The following is a 21,885-nucleotide window of genomic DNA, read 5'->3' as shown; positions in this document are numbered from 1 at the left end:
GATGCATGTTAACCTGTGTACTACCAGTGTGTATTAGCCTGTGTGCTCTATGCCCCATTGTCAATGTGATGCATGGTAACCTGTGTACTACCAGTGTGTATTAGCCTGTATGCTCTATGCTCCATTGTCAATGTGATGCATTGTAACCTGTGTACTACCAGTGTGTATTAGCCTGTATGCTCTATGCTCCATTGTCAATGTGATGCATGGTAACCTGTGTACTACCAGTGTGTATTAGCCTCTGTGCTCTATGCCCCATTGTCAATGTGATGCATGTTAACCTGTGTACTACCAGTGTGTATTAGCCTGTATGCTCTATGCCCCATTGTCAATGTGATGCATGGTAACCTGTGTACTACCAGTGTGTATTAGCCTGTATGCTCTGTGCCCCATTGTCAATGTGATGCATTGTAACCTGTGTACTACCAGTGTGTATTAGCCTCTGTGCTCTATGCCCCATTGTCAATGTGATGCATGTTAACCTGTGTTCTACCAGTGTGTATTAGCCTGTATGCTCTATGCCCCATTGTCAATGTGATGCATGTTAACCTGTGTATTACCAGTGTGTATTAGCCTGTATGCTCTATGCCCCATTGTCAATGTGATGCATGGTAACCTGTGTACTACCAGTGTGTATTAGCCTGTATGCTCTATGCACCATTGTCAATGTGATGCATGGTAACCTGTGTACTACCAGTGTGTATTAGCCTGTATGCTCTATGCCCCATTGTCAATGTGATGCATGGTAACCTGTGTACTACCAGTGTGTATTAGCCTGTATGCTCTATGTCCCATTGTCAATGTGATGCATGGTAACCTGTGTACTACCAGTGTGTATTAGCCTGTATGCTCTATGCCCCATTGTCAATGTGGTGCATGTTAACCTGTATACTACCAGTGTGTATTAGTCTGTGTGCTCCATGCCCCATTGTCAATGTGATGCATGTTAACCTGTGTACTACCAGTGTGTATTAGCCTGTGTGCTCTATGCCCCATTGTCAATGTGATGCATGGTAACCTGTGTACTACCAGTGTGTATTAGCCTGTGTGCTCTGTGCCCCATTGTCAATGTGATGCATGTTAACCTGTGTACTACCAGTGTGTATTAGCCTGTATGCTCTATGCCCCATTGTCAATGTGATGCATGTTAACCTGTGTACTACCAGTGTGTATTAGTCTGTGTGCTCTATGCCCCATTGTCAATGTGATGCATGTTAACCTGTGTACTACCAGTGTGTATTAGCCTGTATGCTCTATGTTCCATTGTCAATGTGATGCATGTTAACCTGTGTACTACCAGTGTGTATTAGCCTGTATGCTCTATGCCCCATTGTCAATGTGATGCATGTTAACCTGTGTAGTACCAGTGTGTATTAGCCTGTATGCTCTATGCCCCATTGTCAATGTGATGCATGGTAACCTATGTACTACCAGTGTGTATTAGCCTGTATGCTCTATGCCCCATTGTCAATGTGATGCATGTTAACCTGTGTACTACCAGTGTGTATTAGCCTGTATGCTCTATGCCCCATTGTCAATGTGATGCATGTTAACCTGTGTACTACCAGTGTGTATTAGCCTGTATGCTCTATGCCCCATTGTCAATGTGATGCATGTTAACCTGTGTATTACCAGTGTGTATTAGTCTGTGTGCTCTATGCCCCATTGTCAATGTGATGCATGTTAACCTGTGTACTGCCAGTGTGTATTAGCCTGTATGCTCTATGTCCCATTGTCAATGTGATGCATGGTAACCTGTGTACTACCAGTGTGTATTAGCCTGTATGCTGTATGCCCCATTGTCAATGTGATGTATGTTAACCTATGTACTACCAGTGTGTATTAGCCTGTATGCTCTATGCCCCATTGTCAATGTGATGCATGGTAACCTGTGTACTACCAGTGTGTATTAGCCTGTATGCTGTATGCCCCATTGTCAATGTGATGTATGTTAACCTATGTACTACCAGTGTGTATTAGCCTGTATGCTCTATGCCCCATTGTCAATGTGATGCATGGTAACCTGTGTACTACCAGTGTGTATTAGCCTGTGTGCTCTATGCCCCATTGTCAATGTGATGCATGTTAACCTGTGTACTACCAGTGTGTATTAGCCTGTATGCTCTATGGCCCATTGTCAATGTGATGCATGTTAACCTGTGTACTACCAGTGTGTATTAGCCTGTATGCTCTATGCCCCATTGTCAATGTGATGCATGTTAACCTGTGTATTACCAGTGTGTATTAGTCTGTGTGCTCTATGCCCCATTGTCAATGTGATGCATGTTAACCTGTGTATTACCAGTGTGTATTAGCCTGTATGCTCTATGCCCCATTGTCAATGTGATGCATGTTAACCTGTGTACTACCAGTGTGTATTAGCCTGTATGCTCTATGCCCCATTGTCAATGTGATGCATGTTAACCTGTGTACTACCAGTGTGTATTAGCCTGTGTGCTCTATGCCCCATTGTCAATGTGATGCATGGTAACCTGTGTACTACCAGTGTGTATTAGCCTGTATGCTCTATGCTCCATTGTCAATGTGATGCATTGTAACCTGTGTACTACCAGTGTGTATTAGCCTGTATGCTCTATGCTCCATTGTCAATGTGATGCATGGTAACCTGTGTACTACCAGTGTGTATTAGCCTCTGTGCTCTATGCCCCATTGTCAATGTGATGCATGTTAACCTGTGTACTACCAGTGTGTATTAGCCTGTATGCTCTATGCCCCATTGTCAATGTGATGCATGTTAACCTGTGTACTACCAGTGTGTATTAGCCTGTGTGCTCTATGCCCCATTGTCAATGTGATATATGGTAACCTGTGTACTACCAGTGTGTATTAGCCTGTGTGCTCTATGCCCCATTGTCAATGTGAAGCATGTTAACCTGTGTACTACCAGTGTGTATTAGTCTGTGTGCTCTATGCCCCATTGTCAATGTGATGCATGGTAACCTGTGTACTACCAGTGTGTGTTAGCCTGTGTGCTCTATGCCCCATTGTCAATGTGATGCATGTTAACCTGTGTACTACCAGTGTGTGTTAGCCTGTGTGCTCTATGCCCCATTGTCAATGTGATATATGGTAACCTGTGTACTACCAGTGTGTATTAGCCTGTGTGCTCTATGCCCCATTGTCAATGTGATGCATGTTAACCTGTGTACTACCAGTGTGTATTAGCCTGTATGCTCTGTGCCCCATTGTCAATGTGATGCATTGTAACCTGTGTACTACCAGTGTGTATTAGCCTCTGTGCTCTATGCCCCATTGTCAATGTGATGCATGTTAACCTGTGTTCTACCAGTGTGTATTAGCCTGTATGCTCTATGCCCCATTGTCAATGTGATGCATGTTAACCTGTGTATTACCAGTGTGTATTAGCCTGTATGCTCTATGCCCCATTGTCAATGTGATGCATGGTAACCTGTGTACTACCAGTGTGTATTAGCCTGTATGCTCTATGCACCATTGTCAATGTGATGCATGGTAACCTGTGTACTACCAGTGTGTATTAGCCTGTATGCTCTATGCCCCATTGTCAATGTGATGCATGGTAACCTGTGTACTACCAGTGTGTATTTGCCTGTATGCTCTATGTCCCATTGTCAATGTGATGCATGGTAAACTGTGTACTACCAGTGTGTATTAGCCTGTATGCTCTATGCCCCATTGTCAATGTGGTGCATGTTAACCTGTATACTACCAGTGTGTATTAGTCTGTGTGCTCCATGCCCCATTGTCAATGTGATGCATGTTAACCTGTGTACTACCAGTGTGTATTAGCCTGTGTGCTCTATGCCCCATTGTCAATGTGATGCATGGTAACCTGTGTACTACCAGTGTGTATTAGCCTGTATGCTCTATGCCCCATTGTCAATGTGGTGCATGTTAACCTGTATACTACCAGTGTGTATTAGTCTGTGTGCTCCATGCCCCATTGTCAATGTGATGCATGTTAACCTGTGTACTACCAGTGTGTATTAGTCTGTGTGCTCTATGCCCCATTGTCAATGTGATGCATGTTAACCTGTGTACTACCAGTGTGTATTAGCCTGTATGCTCTATGTTCCATTGTCAATGTGATGCATGTTAACCTGTGTACTACCAGTGTGTATTAGCCTGTATGCTCTATGCCCCATTGTCAATGTGATGCATGTTAACCTGTGTAGTACCAGTGTGTATTAGCCTGTATGCTCTATGCCCCATTGTCAATGTGATGCATGGTAACCTATGTACTACCAGTGTGTATTAGCCTGTATGCTCTATGCCCCATTGTCAATGTGATGCATGTTAACCTGTGTACTACCAGTGTGTATTAGCCTGTATGCTCTATGCCCCATTGTCAATGTGATGCATGTTAACCTGTGTACTACCAGTGTGTATTAGCCTGTGTGCTCTATGCCCCATTGTCAATGTGATGCATGTTAACCTGTGTACTACCAGTGTGTATTAGCCTGTGTGCTCTATGCCCCATTGTCAATGTGATGCATGGTAACCTGTGTACTACAAGTGTGTATTAGCCTGTATGCTGTATGCCCCATTGTCAATGTGATGCATGTTAACCTGTGTACTACCAGTGTGTATTAGCCTGTATGCTCTATGCCCCATTGTCAATGTGATGCATGTTAACCTGTGTACTACCAGTGTGTATTAGCCTGTATGTTCTGTGCCCCATTGTCAATGTGATGCATGTTAACCTGTCTACTACCAGTGTGTATTAGCCTGTATGCTCTATGTCCCATTGTCAATGTGATGCATGTTAACCTGTGTACTACCAGTGTGTATTAGCCTGTGTGCTCTATGCCCCATTGTCAATGTGTTGCATGTTAACCTGTGTACTACCAGTGTGTATTAGCCTGTATGCTCTATGCCCCATTGTCAATGTGATGCATGTTAACCTGTGTACTACCAGTGTGTATTAGCCTGTATGCTCTGTGCCCCATTGTCAATGTGATGCATGTTAACCTGTGTACTACCAGTGTGTATTAGCCTGTATGCTCTATGTCCCATTGTCAATGTGATGCATGTTAACCTGTGTACTACCAGTGTGTATTAGCCTGTATGCTCTATGCCCCATTGTCAATGTGATGCATGTTAACCTGTGTACTACCAGTGTGTATTAGCCTGTATGCTCTATGCCCCATTGTCAATGTGTTGCATGTTAACCTGTGTACTACCAGTGTGTATTAGCCTGTGTGCTCTATGCCCCATTGTCAATGTGATGCATGTTAACCTGTGTACTACCAGTGTGTATTAGCCTGTATGCTCTATGCCCCATTGTCAATGTGATGCATGTTAACCTGTGTATTACCAGTGTGTATTAGCCTGTATGCTCTATGCCCCATTGTCAATGTGATGCATGTTAACCTGTGTATTACCAGTGTGTATTAGCCTGTATGCTCTATGCCCCATTGTCAATGTGTTGCATGTTAACCTGTGTACTACCAGTGTGTATTAGCCTGTATGCTCTATGCCCCATTGTCAATGTGATGCATGTTAACCTGTGTATTACCAGTGTGTATTAGCCTGTATGCTCTATGCCCCATTGTCAATGTGATGCATGTTAACCTGTGTACTACCAGTGTGTATTAGCCTGTATGCTCTATGCCCCATTGTCAATGTGATGCATGTTAACCTGTGTACTACCAGTGTGTATTAGCCTGTATGCTCTATGCCCCATTGTCAATGTGATGCATGTTAACCTGTGTACTACCAGTGTGTATTAGCCTGTATGCTCTATGCCCCATTGTCAATGTGTTGCATGTTAACCTGTGTACTACCAGTGTGTATTAGCCCGTGTGCTCTATGCCCCATTGTCAATGTGATGCATGTTAACCTCTGTACTACCAGTGTGTATTAGCCTGTGTGCTCTATGCCCCATTGTCAATGTGATGCATGTTAACCTCTGTACTACCAGTGTGTATGAGCCTGTGTGCTCTATGCCCCATTGTCAATGTGATGCATGGTAACCTGTGTACTACCAGTGTGTATTAGCCTGTGTGCTCTATGCCCCATTGTCAATGTGATGCATGTTAACCTCTGTACTACCAGTGTGTATTAGCCTGTGTGCTCTATGCCCCATTGTCAATGTGTTGCATGTTAACCTGTGTACTACCAGTGTGTATTAGCCTGTGTGCTCTATGCCCCATTGTCAATGTGTTGCATGTTAACCTGTGTACTACCAGTGTGTATTAGCCTGTGTGCTCTATGCCCCATTGTCAATGTGATGCATGTTAACCTCTGTACTACCAGTGTGTATTAGCCTGTATGCTCTATGCCCCATTGTCAATGTGATGCATGGTAACCTGTGTACTACCAGTGTGTATTAGCCTGTGTGCTCTATGCCCCATTGTCAATGTGATGCATGTTCACCTGTATACTACCAGTGTGTATTAGCCTGCATGCTCTATGTCCCATTGTCAATGTGATGCATGGTAACCTGTGTACTACCAGTGTGTATTAGCCTGTGTGCTCTATGCCCCATTGTCAATTTGATACATGGTAACCTGTGTAATACCAGTGTGTATTAGTCTTTATGCTCTGTGCCCCATTGTCAATGTGGTGCGTGGTAACCTGTGTACTACCAGTGTGTATTAGCCTGTATGCTCTATGCCCCATTGTCAATGTGATGCATGTTAACCTGTGTACTACCAGTGTGTATTAGCCTGTATGCTCTATGCCCCACTGTCAATGTGGTGCATGTTAACCTGTGTACTACCAGTGTGTATTAGCCTGTATGCTCTATGCCCCATTGTCAATGTGATGCATGTTAACCTGTGTACTACCAGTGTGTATTAGCCTGTGTGCTCTATGCCCCATTGTCAATGTGATGCATGTTAACCTGTGTATTACCAGTGTGTATTAGCCTGTGTGCTCTATGCCCCATTGTCAATGTGATGCATGTTAACCTGTGTACTACCAGTGTGTATTAGCCTGTGTGCTCTATGCCCCATTGTCAATGTGATGCATGTTAACCTGTGTACTACCAGTGTGTATTAGCCTGTATGCTCTATGCCCCATTGTCAATGTGATGCATGTTAACCTGTGTATTACCAGTGTGTATTAGCCTGTATGCTCTATGCCCCATTGTCAATGTGATGCATGTTAACCTGTGTATTACCAGTGTGTATTAGCCTGTATGCTCTATGCCCCATTGTCAATGTGATGCATGTTAACCTGTGTATTACCAGTGTGTATTAGCCTGTATGCTCTATGCCCCATTGTCAATGTGATGCATGTTAACCTGTGTATTACCAGTGTGTATTAGCCTGTATGCTCTATGCCCCATTGTCAATGTGATGCATGTTAACCTGTGTATTACCAGTGTGTATTAGCCTGTGTGCTCTATGCCCCATTGTCAATGTGATGCATGTTAACCTGTGTATTACCAGTGTGTATTAGCCTGTGTGCTCTATGCCCCATTGTCAATGTGATGCATGGTAACCTGTGTACTACCAGTGTGTATTAGTCTGTATGCTCTATGCCCCATTGTCAATGTGATGCATGTTAACCTGTGTATTACCAGTGTGTATTAGCCTGTATGCTCTATGCCCCATTGTCAATGTGATGCATGTTAACCTGTGTATTACCAGTGTGTATTAGCCTGTGTGCTCTATGCCCCATTGTCAATGTGATGCATGTTAACCTGTGTATTACCAGTGTGTATTAGCCTGTATGCTCTATGCCCCATTGTCAATGTGATGCATGTTAACCTGTGTATTACCAGTGTGTATTAGCCTGTGTGCTCTATGCCCCATTGTCAATGTGATGCATGTTAACCTGTGTGCTACCAGTGTGTATTAGCCTGTATGCTCTATACCCCATTGTCAATGTGATGCATGTTAACCTGTGTATTACCAGTGTGTATTAGCCTGTGTGCTCTATGCCCCATTGTCAATGTGATGCATGTTAACCTGTGTGCTACCAGTGTGTATTAGCCTGTGTGCTCTATGCCCCATTGTCAATGTGATGCATGTTAACCTGTGTATTACCAGTGTGTATTAGCCTGTGTGCTCTATGCCCCATTGTCAATGTGTTGCATGTTAACCTGTGTACTACCAGTGTGTATTAGCCTGTATGCTCTATGCCCCATTGTCAATGTGATGCATGTTAACCTGTGTACTACCAGTGTGTATTAGCCTGTATGCTCTATGCCCCATTGTCAATGTGATGCATGTTAACCTGTGTATTACCAGTGTGTATTAGCCTGTATGCTCTATGCCCCATTGTCAATGTGATGCATGTTAACCTGTGTTCTACCAGTGTGTGTTAGTCTGTATGCTCTATGCCCCATTGTCAATGTGATGCATGTTAACCTGTGTACTACCAGTGTGTATTAGCCTGTGTGGTCTATGCCCCATTGTCAATGTGATGCATGTTAACCTGTGTACTACCAGTGTGTATTAGCCTGTATGCTCTATGCCCCATTGTCAATGTGATGCATGTTAACCTGTGTACTACCAGTGTGTATTAGCCTGTATGCTCTATGCCCCATTGTCAATGTGATGCATGTTAACCTGTGTATTACCAGTGTGTATTAGCCTGTGTGCTCTATGCCCCATTGTCAATGTGATGCATGTTAACCTGTGTACTACCAGTGTGTATTAGCCTGTATGCTCTGTGCCCCATTGTCAATGTGATGCATGGTAACCTGTGTACTACCAGTGTGTATTAGCCTGTGTGCTCTATGCCCCATTGTCAATGTGATGCATGTTAACCTGTGTACTACCAGTGTGTATTAGCCTGTATGCTCTATGCCCCATTGTCAATGTGATGCATGTTAACCTGTCTACTACCAGTGTGTGTTAGCCTGCGTGCTCTGTGCCCCATTGTCAATGTGATGCATGGTAACCTGTGTACTACCAGTGTGTATTAGCCTGTGTGCTCTATGCCCCATTGTCAATGTGATGCATGTTAACCTGTGTACTACCAGTGTGTATTAGCCTGTATGCTCTGTGCCCCATTGTCAATGTGATGCATGGTAACCTGTGTACTACCAGTGTGTATTAGCCTGTATGCTCTATGCCCCATTGTCAATGTGATGCATGTTAACCTGTGTACTACCAGTGTGTATTAGCCTGTATGCTCTGTGCCCCATTGTCAATGTGATGCATGGTAACCTGTGTACTACCAGCGTGTATTAGCCTGTGTGCTCTATGCCCCATTGTCAATGTGATGCATGTTAACCTGTGTACTACCAGTGTGTATTAGTCTGTGTGCTCTATGCCCCATTGTCAATGTGATGCATGTTAACCTGTGTACTCCCAGTGTGTATTAGCCTGTATGCTCTATGCCCCATTGTCAATGTGATGCATGTTAACCTGTGTACTCCCAGTGTGTATTAGCCTGTATGCTCTATGCCCCATTGTCAATGTGTTGCATGTTAATCTGTGTACTACCAGTGTGTATTATCCTGTATGCTCTATGCCCCATTGTCAATGTGATGCATGTTAACCTGTGTACTACCAGTGTGTATTAGTCTGTGTGCTCTATGCCCCATTGTCAATGTGATGCATGTTAACCTGTGTACTCCCAGTGTGTATTAGCCTGTATGCTCTATGCCCCATTGTCAATGTGTTGCATGTTAATCTGTGTACTACCAGTGTGTATTAGCCTGTATGCTCTATGCCCCATTGTCAATGTGATGCATGGTAACCAGTGTACTACCAGTGTGTATTACCTGTGTGCTCTATGCCCCATTGTCAATGTGATGCATGTTAACCTCTGTACTACCAGTGTGTATTAGCCTGTATGCTCTATGCCCCATTGTCAATGTGATGCATGTTAACCTGTGTACTACCAGTGTGTATTAGCCTGTATGCTCTATGCCCCATTGTCAATGTGATGCATGTTAACCTCTGTACTACCTGTGTGTATTAGCCTGTATGCTCTATGCCCCATTGTCAATGTGATGCATGTTAACGTGTGTACTACCAGTGTGTATTAGCCTGTATGCTCTGTGCCCCATTGTCAATGTGATGCATGTTAACCTGTGTATTACCAGTGTGTATTAGCCTGTGTGCTCTATGCCCCATTGTCAATGTGATGCATGTTAACCTGTGTACTACCAGTGTGTATTAGCCTGTATGCTCTATGCCCCATTGTCAATGTGATGCATGGTAACCAGTGTACTACCAGTGTGTATTAGCCTGTATGCTCTATGCCCCATTGTCAATGTGATGCATGTTAACCTGTGTACTACCAGTGTGTATTAGCCTCTATGCTCTATGCCCCATTGTCAATGTGATGCATGTTAACCTGTGTATTACCAGTGTGTATTAGTCTGTATGCTCTATGCCCCATTGTCAATGTGATGCATGGTAACCTGTGTACTACCAGTGTGTATTAGCCTGTATGCTCTATGCCCCATTGTCAATGTGATGCATGTTAACCTGTGTACTACCAGTGTGTATTAGCCTGTATGCTCTATGCCCCATTGTCAATGTGATGCATGTTAACCTGTGTACTACCAGTGTGTATTAGCCTCTATGCTCTATGCCCCATTGTCAATGTGATGCATGTTAACCTGTGTATTACCAGTGTGTATTAGTCTGTGTGCTCTATGCCCCATTGTCAATGTGATGCATGTTAACCTGTGTATTACCAGTGTGTATTAGCCTGTATGCTCTATGCCCCATTGTCAATGTGATGCATGTTAACCTGTGTACTACCAGTGTGTATTAGCCTGTATGCTCTATGCCCCATTGTCAATGTGATGCATGTTAACCTGTGTATTACCAGTGTGTATTAGCCTGTATGCTCTATGCCCCATTGTCAATGTGATGCATGTTAACCTGTGTTCTACCAGTGTGCGTTAGTCTGTATGCTCTATGCCCCATTGTCAATGTGATGCATGTTAACCTGTGTACTACCAGTGTGTATTAGCCTGTGTGGTCTATGCCCCATTGTCAATGTGATGCATGTTAACCTGTGTACTACCAGTGTGTATTAGCCTGTGTGCTCTATGCCCCATTGTCAATGTGATGCATGTTAACCTGTGTACTACCAGTGTGTATTAGCCTGTATGCTCTATGCCCCATTGTCAATGTGATGCATGTTAACCTGTGTACTACCAGTGTGTATTAGCCTGTGTGCTCTATGCCCCATTGTCAATGTGATGCATGTTAACCTGTGTATTACCAGTGTGTATTAGCCTGTGTGCTCTATGCCCCATTGTCAATGTGATGCATGTTAACCTGTGTACTACCAGTGTGTATTAGCCTGTATGCTCTGTGCCCCATTGTCAATGTGATGCATGGTAACCTGTGTACTACCAGTGTGTATTAGCCTGTGTGCTCTATGCCCCATTGTCAATGTGATGCATGTTAACCTGTGTACTACCAGTGTGTATTAGCCTGTATGCTCTGTGCCCCATTGTCAATGTGATGCATGGTAACCTGTGTACTCCCAGTGTGTATTAGCCTGTGTGCTCTGTGCCCCATTGTCAATGTGATGCATGGTAACCTGTGTACTACCAGTGTGTATTAGCCTGTGTGCTCTATGCCCCATTGTCAATGTGATGCATGTTAACCTGTGTACTACCAGTGTGTATTAGCCTGTGTGCTCTATGCCCCATTGTCAATGTGATGCATGTTAACCTGTGTACTACCAGTGTGTATTAGCCTGTATGCTCTGTGCCCCATTGTCAATGTGATGCATGGTAACCTGTGTACTACCAGTGTGTATTAGCCTGTATGCTCTATGCCCCATTGTCAATGTGATGCATGTTAACCTGTGTACTACCAGTGTGTATTAGCCTGTATGCTCTGTGCCCCATTGTCAATGTGATGCATGGTAACCTGTGTACTACCAGTGTGTATTAGCCTGTATGCTCTGTGCCTCATTGTCAATGTGATGCATGGTAACCTGTGTACTACCAGTGTGTATTAGCCTGTATGCTCTATGCCCCATTGTCAATGTGATGCATGTTAACCTGTGTACTACCAGTGTGTATTAGTCTGTGTGCTCTATGCCCCATTGTCAATGTGATGCATGTTAACCTGTGTACTCCCAGTGTGTATTAGCCTGTATGCTCTATGCCCCATTGTCAATGTGATGCATGTTAACCTCTGTACTCCCAGTGTGTATTAGCCTGTATGCTCTATGCCCCATTGTCAATGTGTTGCATGTTAATCTGTGTACTACCAGTGTGTATTATCCTGTATGCTCTATGCCCCATTGTCAATGTGATGCATGTTAACCTGTGTACTATCAGTGTGTATTAGCCTGTATGCTCTATGCCCCATTGTCAATGTGATGCATGTTAACCTGTGTACTACCAGTGTGTATTAGCCTGTATGCTCTATGCCCCATTGTCAATGTGATGCATGTTAACCTGTGTATTACCAGTGTGTATTAGCCTGTGTGCTCTATGCCCCATTGTCAATGTGATGCATGTTAACCTGTGTACTACCAGTGTGTATTAGCCTGTATGCTCTGTGCCCCATTGTCAATGTGATGCATGGTAACCTGTGTACTACCAGTGTGTATTAGCCTGTGTGCTCTATGCCCCATTGTCAATGTGATGCATGTTAACCTGTGTACTACCAGTGTGTATTAGCCTGTATGCTCTATGCCCCATTGTCAATGTGATGCATGTTAACCTGTCTACTACCAGTGTGTGTTAGCCTGTGTGCTCTGTGCCCCATTGTCAATGTGATGCATGGTAACCTGTGTACTACCAGTGTGTATTAGCCTGTGTGCTCTATGCCCCATTGTCAATGTGATGCATGTTAACCTGTGTACTACCAGTGTGTATTAGCCTGTGTGCTCTATGCCCCATTGTCAATGTGATGCATGTTAACCTGTGTACTACCAGTGTGTATTAGCCTGTATGCTCTGTGCCCCATTGTCAATGTGATGCATGGTAACCTGTGTACTACCAGTGTGTATTAGCCTGTGTGCTCTATGCCCCATTGTCAATGTGATGCATGTTAACCTGTGTACTACCCGTGTGTATTAGCCTGTATGCTCTATGCCCCATTGTCAATGTGATGCATGTTAACCTGTGTACTACCAGTGTGTATTAGCCTGTATGCTCTATGCCCCATTGTCAATGTGATGCATGTTAACCTGTGTACTCCCAGTGTGTATTAGCCTGTATGCTCTATGCCCCATTGTCAATGTGTTGCATGTTAATCTGTGTACTACCAGTGTGTATTATCCTGTATGCTCTATGCCCCATTGTCAATGTGATGCATGTTAACCTGTGTACTACCAGTGTGTATTAGTCTGTGTGCTCTATGCCCCATTGTCAATGTGATGCATGTTAACCTGTGTACTCCCAGTGTGTATTAGCCTGTATGCTCTATGCCCCATTGTCAATGTGTTGCATGTTAATCTGTGTACTACAAGTGTGTATTAGCCTGTATGCTCTATGCCCCATTGTCAATGTGATGCATGTTAACCTGTGTACTACCAGTGTGTATTAGCCTGTATGCTCTATGCCCCATTGTCAATGTGATGCATGTTAACCTGTGTATTACCAGTGTGTATTAGTCTGTGTGCTCTATGCCCCATTGTCAATGTGATGCATGGTAACCTGTGTACTACCAGTGTGTGTTAGCCTGTGTGCTCTATGCCCCATTGTCAATGTGATGCATGTTAACCTGTGTATTACCAGTGTGTATTAGCCTGTGTGCTCTATGCCCCATTGTCAATGTGATGCATGGTAACCTGTGTTCTACCAGTGTGTATTAGCCTGTATGCTCTATGCCCCATTGTCAATGTGATGCATGGTAACCTGTGTACTACCAGTGTGTATTAGCCTGTGTGCTCTATGCCCCATTGTCAATGTGATGCATGTTAACCTGTGTATTACCAGTGTGTATTAGCCTGTGTGCTCTATGCCCCATTGTCAATGTGATGCATGTTAACCTGTGTTCTACCAGTGTGTATTAGCCTGTATGCTCTATGCCCCATTGTCAATGTGATGCATGTTAACCTGTGTACTACCAGTGTGTATTAGCCTGTATGCTCTATGCCCCATTGTCAATGTGATGCATGTTAACCTGTGTATTACCAGTGTGTATTAGCCTGTGTGCTCTATGCCCCATTGTCAATGTGATGCATGTTAACCTGTGTACTACCAGTGTGTATTAGCCTGTATGCTCTGTGCCCCATTGTCAATGTGATGCATGTTAACCTGTGTACTACCAGTGTGTATTAGCCTGTGTGCTCTATGCCCCATTGTCAATGTGATGCATGTTAACCTGTGTATTACCAGTGTGTATTAGCCTGTATGCTCTATGCCCCATTGTCAATGTGATGCATGTTAACCTGTGTATTACCAGTGTGTATTAGTCTGTGTGCTCTATGCCCCATTGTCAATGTGATGCATGTTAACCTGTGTACTACCAGTGTGTATTAGCCTGTATGCTCTATGCCCCATTGTCAATGTGATGCATGTTAACCTGTGTACTACCAGTGTGTATTAGCCTGTGTGCTCTATGCCCCATTGTCAATGTGATGCATGTTAACCTGTGTACTCCCAGTGTGTATTAGCCTGTATGCTCTATGCCCCATTGTCAATGTGTTGCATGTTAATCTGTGTACTACCAGTGTGTATTAGCCTGTATACTCTATGCCCCATTGTCAATGTGATGCATGTTAACCTGTGTACTACCAGTGTGTATTAGCCTGTGTGCTCTATGCCCCATTGTCAATGTGATGCATGGTAACCTGTGTACTACCAGTGTGTATTAGCCCGTGTGCTCTATGCCCCATTGTCAATGTGATGCATGTTAACCTGTTTACTACCAGTGTGTATTAGTCTGTGTGGTCTATGTCCCATTGTCAATGTGTTGCATGTTAATCTGTGTACTACCAGTGTGTATTAGCCTGTATGCTCTGTGCCCCATTGTCAATGTGATGCATGTTAACCTGTGTACTACCAGTGTGTATTAGCTTGTGTGCTCTATGCCCCATTGTCAATGTGATGCATGGTAACCTGTGTACTACCAGTGTGTATTAGCCCGTGTGCTCTATGCCCCATTGTCAATGTGATGCATGTTAACCTGTGTTCTACCAGTGTGTATTAGCCTGTGTGCTCTATGCCCCATTGTCAATGTGATGTATGGTAACCTGTGTACTACCAGTGTGTATTAGCCTGTATGCTCTATGCCCCATTGTCAATGTGATGCATGGTAACCTGTGTACTACCAGTGTGTATTAGCCTGTATGCTCTATGCCCCATTGTCAATGTGATGCATGGTAACCTGTGTACTACCAGTGTGTATTAGCCTGTATGCTCTATGTCCCATTGTCAATGTGATGCATGTTAACCTGTGTACTACCAGTGTGTATTAGCCTGTATGCTCTATGCCCCATTGTCAATGTGATGCATGTTAACCTGTGTACTACCAGTGTGTATTAACCTGTATGCTCTATGCCCCATTGTCAATGTGATGCATGGTAACCTGTATACTACCAGTGTGTATTAGCCTGTGTGCTCTATGCCCCATTGTCAATGTGATGCATGGTAACCTGTGTACTACCAGTGTGTATTAGCCTGTATGCTCTATGCCCCATTGTCAATGTGATGCATGGTAACCTGTGTACTACCAGTGTGTATTAGCCTGTATGCTCTATGCCCCATTGTCAATGTGATGCATGTTAACCTGTGTACTACCAGTGTGTATTAGCCTGTATGCTCTATGCCCCATTGTCAATGTGATGCATGTTAACCTGTGTACTACCAGTGTGTATTAGCCTGTATGCTCTATGCCCCATTGTCAATGTGATGCATGTTAACCTGTGTACTACCAGTGTGTATTAGCCTGTATGCTCTATGCCCCATTGTCAATGTGATGCATGGTAACCTGTGTACTACCAGTGTGTATTAGCCTGTATGCTCTATGCCCCATTGTCAATGTGTTGCATGTTAACCTGTGTACTACCAGTGTGTATTAGCCTGTATGCTCTATGTCCCATTGTCAATGTGATGCATGTTAACCTGTGTACTACCAGTGTGTATTAGCCTGTATGCTCTATGTCCCATTGTCAATGTGATGCATGGTAACCTGTGTACTACCAGTGTGTATTAGCCTGTATGCTCTATGCCCCATTGTCAATGTGATGCATGTTAACCTGTGTACTACCAGTGTGTTTTAGCCTGTATGCTCTATGCCCCATTGTCAATGTGATGCATGTTAACCTGTGTATTACCAGTGTGTATTAGTCTGTATGCTCTATGCCCCATTGTCAATGTGATGCATGGTAACCTGTGTACTACCAGTGTGTATTAGCCTGTATGCTCTATGCCCCATTGTCAATGTGATGCATGGTAACCTGTGTATTACCAGTGTGTATTAGCCTGTATGCTCTTTGTCCCATTGTCAATGTGATGCATGGTAACCTGTGTACTACCAGTGTGTATTAGCCTGTATGCTCTATGTCCCATTGTCAATGTGATGCATGGTAACCTGTGTACTACCAGTGTGTATTAGCCTGTGTGCTCTATGCCCCATTGTCAATGTGATGCATGGTAACCTGTGTACTACCAGTGTGTATTAGCCTGTATGCTCTATGCCCCATTGTCAATGTGATGCATGTTAACCTGTGTACTCCCAGTGTGTATTAGCCTGTATGCTCTATGCCCCATTGTCAATGTGTTGCATGTTAACCTGTGTACTACCAGTGTGTATTAGCCTGTGTGCTCTATGCCCCACTGTCAATGTGATGCATGGAAACCTGTTTACTACCAGTGTGTATTAGCCTGTATGCTCTATGTCCCATTGTCAATGTGATGCATGGTAACCTGTGTACTACCAGTGTGTATTAGCCTGTATGCTCTATGCCCCATTGTCAATGTGATGCATGTTAACCTGTGTATTACCAGTGTGTATTAGTCTGTATGCTCTATGCCCCATTGTCAATGTGATGCATGGTAACCTGTGTACTACCAGTGTGTATTAGCCTGTATGCTCTGTGCCCCATTGTCAATGTGATGCATGTTAACCTGTATACTACCAGTGTGTATTAGCCTGTATGCTCTGTGCCCCATTGTCAATGTGATGCATGTTAACCTGTATACTACCAGTGTGTATTAGCCTGTATGCTCTATGCCCCATTCTCAATGTGATGCATGTTAACCTGTGTACTACCAGTGTGTATTAGCCTGTATGCTCTATGCCCCATTGTCAATGTGATGCATGTTAACCTGTATACTACCAGTGTGTATTAGTCTGTATGCTCTATGCCCCATTGTCAATGTGATGCATGGTAACCTGTGTACTACCAGTGTGTATTAGCCTGTATGCTCTGTGCCCCATTGTCAATGTGATGCATGTTAACCTGTATACTACCAGTGTGTATTAGCCTGTATGCTCTGTGCCCCATTGTCAATGTGATGCATGTTAACCTGTATACTACCAGTGTGTATTAGCCTGTATGCTCTATGCCCCATTCTCAATGTGATGCATGTTAACCTGTGTACTACCAGTGTGTATTAGCCTGTATGCTCTGTGCCCCATTGTCAATGTGATGCATGTTAACCTGTGTACTACCAGTGTGTATTAGCCTGTATGCTCTATGCCCCATTCTCAATGTGATGCATGTTAACCTGTGTATTACCAGTGTGTATTAGCCTGTGTGCTCTATGCCCCATTGTCAATGTGATGCATGTTAACCTGTGTACTACCAGTGTGTATTAGCCAGTATGCTCTATGCCCCATTGTCAATGTGATGCATGTTAACCTGTGTTCTACCAGTGTGTATTAGCCTGTATGCTCTATGCCCCATTGTCAATGTGATGCATGTTAACCTGTATACTACCAGTGTGTATTAGCCTGTATGCTCTGTGCCCCATTGTCAATGTGATGCATGTTAACCTGTGTACTACCAGTGTGTATTAGCCTGTATGCTCTATGCAACATTGTCAATGTGATGCATGGTAACCTGTGTACTACCAGTGTGTATTAGCCTGTGTGCTCTATGCCCCATTGTCAATGTGATGCATGTTAACCTGTGTACTACCAGTGTGTATTAGCCTGTGTGCTCTATGTTCCATTGTCAATGTGATGCATGGTAACCTGTGTACTACCAGTGTGTATTAGCCTGTGTGCTCTATGCCCCATTGTCAAAGTGATGCATGTTAACCTGTGTACTACCAGTGTGTATTAGCCTGTATGCTCTATGCCCCATTGTCAATGTGATGCATGGTAACCTGTGTACTACCAGTGTGTATTAGCCTGTGTGCTTTATGTCCCATTGTCAATGTGATGCATGTTAACCTGTGTACTACCAGTGTGCATTAGCCTGTATGCTCTATGCCCCATTGTCAACGTGATGCATGGTAACCTGTGTACTACCAGTGTGTATTAGCCTGTATGCTCTATGCCCCATTGTCAATGTGATGCATGGTAACCTGTGTACTACCAGTGTGTATTAGCCTGTATGCTCTATGCCCCATTGTCAATGTGATGCATGTTAACCTGTGTACTACCAGTGTGTATTAGCCTGTAAGCTCTATGCCCCATTGTCAATGTGATGCATGTTAACCTGTGTACTCCCAGTGTGTATTAGCCTGTATGCTCTATATCCCATTGTCAATGTGATGCATGGTAACCTGTGTACTACCAGTGTGTATTAGCCTGTATGCTCTATGCCCCATTGTCAATGTGATGCATGGTAACCTATGTACTTCCAGTGTGTATTAGCCTGTATGCTCTATGCCCCATTGTCAATGTGATGCATGTTAACCTGTGTACTACCAGTGTGTATTAGCCTGTGTGCTCTGTGCCCCATTGTCAATGTGGTGCATGGTAACCTGTGTACTACTAGTGTGTATTAGCCTGTATGCTCTATGCCCCATTGTCAATGTGATGCATGGTAACCTGTGTACTACCAGTGTGTATTAGCCTGTGTGCTCTATGTCCCATTGTCAATGTGATGCATGTTAACCTGTGTACTACCAGTGTGTATTAGCCTGTATGCTCTATGCCCCATTGTCAATGTGATGCATGTTAACCTGTGTACTACCAGTGTGTATTAGCCTGTATGCTCTATGCCCCATTGTCAATGTGATGCATGGTAACCTGTGTACTACCAGTGTGTATTAGCCTGTATGCTCTATGCCCCATTGTCAATGTGATGCATGTTAACCTGTGTACTACCAGTGTGTTTTAGCCTGTATGCTCTATGCCCCATTGTCAATGTGATGCATGGTAACCTGTGTACTACCAGTGTGTATTAGCCTGTATGCTCTATGTCCCATTGTCAATGTGATGCATGTTAACCTGTGTACTACCAGTGTGTATTAGCCTGTATGCTCTGTGCCCCATTGTCAATGTGATGCATGGTAACCTGTGTACTACCAGTGTGTATTAGCCTGTATGCTCTATGTCCCATTGTCAATGTGATGCATGTTAACCTGTGTACTACCAGTGTGTATTAGCCTGTATGCTCTGTGCCCCATTGTCAATGTGATGCATGTTAACCTGTGTACTACCAGTGTGTATTAGCCTGTGTGCTCTGTGCCCCATTGTCAATGTGGTGCATGGTAACCTGTGTACTACTAGTGTGTATTAGCCTGTATGCTCTATGCCCCATTGTCAATGTGATGCATGGTAACCTGTGTACTACCAGTGTGTATTAGCCTGTGTGCTCTATGTCCCATTGTCAATGTGATGCATGTTAACCTGTGTACTACCAGTGTGTATTAGCCTGTATGCTCTATGTCCCATTGTCAATGTGATGCATGGTAACCTGTGTACTACCAGTGTGTATTAGCCTGTATGCTCTATGTCCCATTGTCAATGTGATGCATGTTAACCTCTGTACTACCAGTGTGTATTAGCCTGCATGCTCTATGTCCCATTGTCAATGTGATGCATGTTAACCTGTGTATTACCAGTGTGTATTAGTCTGTATGCTCTATGCCCCATTGTCAATGTGATGCATGGTAACCTGTGTACTACCAGTGTGTATTAGCCTGTATGCTCTATGCCCCATTGTCAATGTGATGCATGTTAACCTGTGTATTACCAGTGTGTATTAGTCTGTATGCTCTATGCCCCATTGTCAATGTGATGCATGGTAACCTGTGTACTACCAGTGTGTATTAGCCTGTATGCTCTATGCCCCATTATCAATGTGATGCATGTTAACCTGTGTACTACCAGTGTGTATTAGCCTGTATGCTCTATGTCCCATTGTCAATGTGATGCATGGTAACCGGTGTAGTACCAGTGTGTATTAGCCTGTGTGCTCTATGCCCCATTATCAATGTGATGCATGTTAAACTGTGTACTACCAGTGTGTATTAGCCTGTATGCTCTATGTCCCATTGTCAATGTGATGCATGTTAACCTGTGTACTACCAGTGTGTATTAGCCTGTATGCTCTATGCCCCATTGTCAATGTGATGCATGGTAACCTGTGTACTACCAGTGTGTATTAGCCTGTATGCTCTATACCCCATTGTCAATGTGATGCATGTTAACCTGTGTATTACCAGTGTGTATTAGCCTGTATGCTCTATGCCCCATTGTCAATGTGATGCATGGTAACCTGTGTACTACCAGTGTGTATTAGCCTGTATGCTCTATACCCCATTGTCAATGTGATGCATGTTAACCTGTGTATTACCAGTGTGTATTAGCCTGTGTGCTCTATGCCCCATTGTCAATGTGATGCATGGTAACGTGTGTACTACCAGTGTGTATTAGCCTGTATGCTCTATGCCCCATTGTCAATGTGATGCATGTTAACCTGTGTACTCCCAGTGTGTATTAGCCTGTATGCTCTATGTCCCATTGTCAATGTGATGCATGGTAACCGGTGTACTACCAGTGTGTATTAGCCTGTGTGCTCTATGCCCCATTATCAATGTGATGCATGTTAAACTGTGTACTACCAGTGTGTATTAGCCTGTATGCTCTATGTCCCATTGTCAATGTGATGCATGTTAACCTGTGTACTACCAGTGTGTATTAGCCTGTATGCTCTATGCCCCATTGTCAATGTGATGCATGGTAACCTGTGTACTACCAGTGTGTATTAGCCTGTATGCTCTATACCCCATTGTCAATGTGATGCATGTTAACCTGTGTATTACCAGTGTGTATTAGCCTGTATGCTCTATGCCCCATTGTCAATGTGATGCATGGTAACCTGTGTACTACCAGTGTGTATTAGCCTGTATGCTCTATACCCCATTGTCAATGTGATGCATGTTAACCTGTGTATTACCAGTGTGTATTAGCCTGTGTGCTCTATGCCCCATTGTCAATGTGATGCATGGTAACGTGTGTACTACCAGTGTGTATTAGCCTGTATGCTCTATGCCCCATTGTCAATGTGATGCATGTTAACCTGTGTACTCCCAGTGTGTATTAGCCTGTATGCTCTATGCCTCATTGTCAATGTGATGCATGGTAACCTGTGTACTACCAGTGTGTATTAGCCTGTATGCTCTATACCCCATTGTCAATGTGATGCATGTTAACCTGTGTATTACCAGTGTGTATTAGCCTGTATGCTCTATGCCCCATTGTCAATGTGATGCATGGTAACCTGTGTAATACCAGTGTGTATTAGCCTGTATGCTCTATACCCCATTGTCAATGTGATGCATGTTAACCTGTGTACTCCCAGTGTGTATTAGCCTGTATGCTCTATGCCCCATTGTCAATGTGATGCATGTTAACCTGTGTATTAGTCTGTATGCTCTATGCCCCATTGTCAATGTGATGCATGTTAACCTGTGTACTACCAGTGTGTATTAGCCTGTATGCTCTATGCCCCATTGTCAATGTGATGCATGTTAACCTGTGTATTACCAGTGTGTATTAGTCTGTATGCTCTATGCCCCATTGTCAATGTGATGCATGGTAACCTGTGTACTACCAGTGTGTATTAGCCTGTGTGCTCTATGCCCCA

The sequence above is a fragment of the Phyllobates terribilis genome, unplaced genomic scaffold, assembly GCF_046119375.1.
Source record: "Phyllobates terribilis strain yellow unplaced genomic scaffold, ASM4611937v1 Scaffold_1__5_contigs__length_1240528914, whole genome shotgun sequence".
Classification (NCBI taxonomy): Eukaryota; Metazoa; Chordata; class Amphibia; order Anura; family Dendrobatidae; genus Phyllobates; species Phyllobates terribilis.
This window is presented reverse-complemented; position numbering follows the sequence as displayed.